Genomic DNA, 5,284 nt, shown 5'->3' with positions numbered 1-5,284 from the left:
ATAGGTATATTCATTTACCCTATGTTTAACCAACATGACTTTTAATGTTCATTTTAGGCTTTTAATATACTCAGTATATTCCATTTGTACCTGTTAAAGCCACATTAATGTTTTGTTTAAACTACATGCTATAGTTTTCTGTTTAATCTACCTAGTGCTCAAGGCGTACATAAGATAATTTACTTCATGTGAATAGAGGCATGTCGTACATCCTTCTACAGGATCCATCCTAATCTCTTATATCTACAGCATTTATCAAAACATTTTTTTAAAAAGTGTCAATAAAGACAAACCCATTTCTTTGAACAACATTCATGTATTTTACTCAAAAAATAAAACAATATTAACAACCATCACACATCCAGATGAGCTTTTGGTTTCTCCATCATGCAGCCCCAGGAGAATTAACAAATATATTGAAAATAAAGAAATATAATACACAGAAAATGTTTATGATGCATGTACATATACATTATTGTGTTAGAACACAGCAAGCAAGCTTAAAGGAAACTATTCTCCCGACCAAAATAAAGGTTTATTGTGCCAAATGGCAAAGAAAGGCTTATTTTTGTAACTCATTCATAGTAAACAATTAACAGAAAATGTCAACGCCTTGCCGAAAAAAGGAAATGTTCTTGCAAATCCATTATTTAAATAGTAACCTGCTAATATGAAAGGGCACTTTAATACAAAAAAGCAATGGCATTGCTTTGGAAAAATACATGGAAGTATAATAATGGCCTGGTTTCTCACCACATGTGCACTCAAGAAAGTATTACAAATAAAAACAAGAACTGACATTTTGAAGTTAGTACATTAGTACACTTAGTGCAATTAGTACATTCCGAAACACATGGCAAGGGGTATATTCTGAAAACACATGACCCCAGGAAAAACCCACATTTCTGAAACATGCAAATCAATACAGCAAAAAGCATGAGCAAAGGAAGTGCAAGACAGTTGTATCGATGAAAGTCCAGTATGAATGCTGTAAAAGTGCACAATGGTCCATGGCAACAGCTCACTCAAACAGTTTGTTTTTAAACGCTTGGGCTTTCTTGGAGAGCATGTTGCCATCTAGCTCCATTAACATTTGCTGGAGCACTTCGAACGTGCACTTCAGTTTAGGGGGGTCGTTCAGGTTCATTGCATACATTAGTCCAAACAGCATGGTAGTAGCTAATGCAATGCTGTCCACATCAGTTAGTACCTGTTGGCCTTCCAGGAAAATCTGTCCTCTGGTCTCATCTGTCCTCTGGTCTCATCTGTCCTCTGCTCTCATCTGTCCTCTGCTCATCTGTCCTCTGGTCTCATCTGTCCTCTGGTCTCATGGTGGAATTGTGTTTGACGACATAAAGTCCCACTGTAATCCCCTGAATGGACCGCAGAAAGACGTCTTCATCTTCTGCCTGCAGAGCGCACAGTCACAAAAGGAACAGAGTGAGATCTAACAACTCAATACATATATATATCCATTACTAAGTCCCTGTGTTTAACAAGTGCATTTGGTCAGATTTCAGTACTTTTAAGCCTCCTTGTTATCTAATATACTCCTGTCTGACCTGATAAAAAATGTTTCAATTCCTGTATCCGTTTAAATTAAAAGCCCTCTAGCTTTTCAGTGTAGTCTGGCTATTAAACAGAAAACAGGGATGTTCACATACTTTAGGCTATATACTATGTGGTGTTTCAATAAATACATATTTTAACGCCCAACAAAAAAATCAAAAGGTCAAATATTACTTCTACGGACCACAAACTCTCTCATTGAGGTACACACACAGCCTCTTGAGAAGACAATCCCGGCCTAAATCGACATCATCAACCTAAGTGAAGGGGAATAAGAAAATAAAGAATCTGTTTTGCTCAATGAAATGTGTACACTATTGACTCGATGTATAATTTCCTTAAAATGAATTCTTACTTGAGTCATGTTTGACATAATACAGTTCAGACGCTGGCCTATCTGTCCTCCTCTCTTCTCAAAAACCTTCAGAAGTTTGTCAGAAAACACATCCAGCTGAGAGAGAAATCTTGATTGGAGGGGCAGGGTTGTTATACGCTAAAAATATCACAGTCATAAAAATCATGCAATAATTTCATTTTCTAATGATGTTATGATTGTAGTTGTGTGCTTGCCTCAAACGAAGCAGAGAAACTAGTCCATGCATTTGTTACTTCAAGGCTAGCTTAATGTAACTCTTTATTATCAGGGTGTACCAAAAAGTCAGTTAAGTTGCTTCAGCTGATTCAAAATGTATTGACCAGAGCACGGAAAAGGGACCACATTACTCCTGTTTTGGCTCTATAGTGAGAATAACTTTTTATATCAAGTACGAACAACCAGGTTAGAATACATTACATTTAATTTACGTTTTTTTCCAAAGCGACTTAAAACAAGTATTACTGTAATATAAGACTACATATAAGAAACACCCTTATAGCCATTTCAACAAACAAAACATTATCACTTTTGCCTAATAAATCAGAAAATGTGTAAATCCCTGCAATGTTTGCAGTATGTAAATGTTATGAATAAATATTCAGAAATTGTCAGACTAATACCAGTTTTCAATTAGTTAAACATCAAGTTTAAGTTAGTCAAGTAAATCACACAAAACATTTGAATACTCACCATTTACTACAGAGCCTTTGGAACAATGTTCAAAGCAAGGCTGAGCTCAATCTTCTCCACACCAATTACCTATCACAGAAAAACATATTTGAAATTATTTCATTATTCACACGCAAATAAAACAAAAATGTTCTGCTCGTTAAAGGCGACATTTACCATTTAATGATGTACCTTTAGGTTAATATGAACCGACTTCGGCCGAGATGGGCGCCTCCAGTGTAAAAAGCTACAGTAGCCTATACTAATGCAATGAGTACAACTTTGTACGGAGCCATACACATCAGCGTTGCGAGCTCATTTCCATTGGTTTCAATGGAGACGTGCACTGCAGCAGCGCGCACCGCTCGTCATGTGACGAGGAACAACCAATCACAACCAAGAAACATCTCAACTTCCGTAAACACAAGTGTATGGTACGGAGCCCTGGAGGGTTCATAGAGAGAAAAATAAATAAAACGTGGCCACGTTTTACTAAAGCGTGCGCACGAGTTACTAAAGCGTGCGCACGAGTTACTAAAGCGTGCGCACGATTTAATAAAGCGTGCGCACGAGTTAATAAAGCTTGGCCTTGTTTTATTTATATTGAGGGATTCCTGTCCGTGACTCACAGTATCTGCTGCCCACAGCTGTTTTATAGAAGGAAAACCTCCTTCACTTTATGAAATCTCTGCGGCACCAGTGGCCTGTGCTACGAAGCAGGATTCGCTATTTACACTATTCATTCATGAAGTATGACACTGCGCTGTCAGCACGCGTCTCCATGTTTGTGATTGGTCAAATGTTGCTAACCCCGTCCCTTTCACGTGAACGCGCTCTCAGCCGGTCAGAGAAACCCTGGTTGATTTACTGAGTTGATAACCAGCTTCGCAGGACCGCTTATCGACATTGCGTTTGTTAGGGCTAGTTAAGCCGGGTAAATCGAACATATCCAGGGTCTGTTGAACTGGCTCCGTAGTACAGGGCTCTGGAGGCAGTAACGTGTAACTCAGCAGAATCTGAGAAGAGCAGCACCAGCTGCAAAGAGCTGTGCCTTTTACTGTTTACTTCATTGTGTTTCCCTTCATTAGAACCGCTGAATAGAGATCGAGGCTGCTACGTTTAACCACACACACCTATACACACATCGAACTACCAGAGTATTCCGCCTCGTTTTATGAAGGAGATGTCCTGTCACCGGGGCGCATGGTGTGTGTGTGTGTGTGTGTGTGTGTGTGTGTGTGTGTGTGTGTGTGTGTGTGTGTGTGTGTGTGTGTGTGCACGCTCAGCTCCGCTCTGTGTGCGTGCTCGGTGTGTTTGTGTGTGTCCGACACCACCGGCATTTGTTTTCAAATGACCACGAACAGTAATTTACACAAATCTGGTTCTCCATAGTTATATGTGTATTCCCAAGTGAAAGAAATTCGTTTAATCTTAATCTCGATGTGATAGTCCTGCCGGAGTACACCGGAACGAACGATACTATCATAAACAAATGCCGCCCCCCACCCCACACAAACACACACACACACACACGTGCGCGCGCACACACACAAAACGAGGCCACGCTTTATTAACTCGTGCGCACGCTTTATTAACTCGTGCGCACGCTTTAGTAACTCGTGCGCACGCTTTAGTAAAACGTGGCCACGTTTTATTTATTTTTCTCTCTATGAACCCTCCAGGGCTCCGTAGTATGGCAAATATGGAAGAGAAGTTCATTTCACAGCGGGTGGATCGTAACCCCCATATTCATGGTATGTGCACAGATGCTGAAATGTAACACAATCATTAATATCCTCCACTTTCCAGTATCAAGTGTCGCTTCCGGGACACACCCCCACACACAATATTGTGTCTCTGTTTTGATCTGTGTGTATTTACGGTATTACATGAAAACAGAGCGGATCAAAGCAGAGACATAAACACAGTTTTTTTGGGAAAACACTGCGGTCCCACAGACAATATTTTATCTTTAACAATCAACACCTTAAATGGGTAAAGATGGTCGCTTAACGTAAGGTAGGCCTACAACCTGCATCAGCGCCCTTAAAAGTCGGCACAAGAGTAGACATGCAGAGCCGGACCGACGCAGTAAAGTTCTACACCGCCTGACAGCAGGTGTTACAGTATAAGTAGAGTCATGACAACTGGCGACATTCTATTATTTTCGTCATAGGAATCCGGGGCGTGTACATTGAGGACCCATTGTTGACTTACCAGGAAAGAAACATCGTTTGTCGTTTACGTTCATCTTTTGCTATATCTGCCTTCCTAAGATCACTTTGCTGCACATTCAGTACTCGTATGTGAGGTTGTGGGTGAGAGTCCGATATCGTGACGCTTACAGGGAGGTATCGAACATTACAAAGTAGGTGACTGTGTGGATGCCTGTTCAAAACATTGCAAACTTCAATAAATCATTTAAATTATATATTTGTTTCCGACTTTCATTTGTTCATCGTTCTTAATGTGATGTATAGTAGCTTTGATAGCTGTCCATACCTTCAGACAGCCTAAAAGTAAAACACAAGTTGTTTATTCACAGCCCGAACGCTCATCGAGATGACTGGATCAGTCATGACAACTTGTGATCAGCTCCGATTAAATTGTGATATCAATTCTGTAGCTAACCTCCAGGGAGCACGTTTATTTTATGAAATACCTGTATCC

At 40.1% G+C, this 5,284-nt stretch overlaps 1 long non-coding RNA gene across 3 annotated transcripts; it reads right to left on the bottom strand.

Annotated features, from left to right (window-relative positions):
• Positions 1 to 309: 309 nt before the first annotated feature.
• On the bottom strand, positions 310 to 2,992 carry LOC307047519. 3 transcript variants are annotated; one of them, XR_013810464.1, is made up of 5 exons: positions 2,792 to 2,992; positions 2,636 to 2,704; positions 1,925 to 2,062; positions 1,754 to 1,826; positions 310 to 1,409 (listed from the first exon to the last, which is right to left on the bottom strand). It is a non-coding gene; the product is annotated as an uncharacterized lncRNA (long non-coding RNA). The 3 variants fall into 3 exon arrangements; XR_013810465.1 differs by having other exon boundaries at positions 1,925 to 1,990; XR_013810466.1 differs by having other exon boundaries at positions 2,807 to 2,992.
• Positions 2,993 to 5,284: the final 2,292 nt, after the last annotated feature.

The sequence above is a fragment of the Notothenia rossii genome, assembly GCF_949606895.1.
Source record: "Notothenia rossii genome assembly, chromosome: 7".
Taxonomy (NCBI): Eukaryota; Metazoa; Chordata; class Actinopteri; order Perciformes; family Nototheniidae; genus Notothenia; species Notothenia rossii.
The sequence above is the reverse complement of the archived record's forward strand: the minus strand, read 5'-3'. Positions and strand labels throughout refer to the sequence as shown.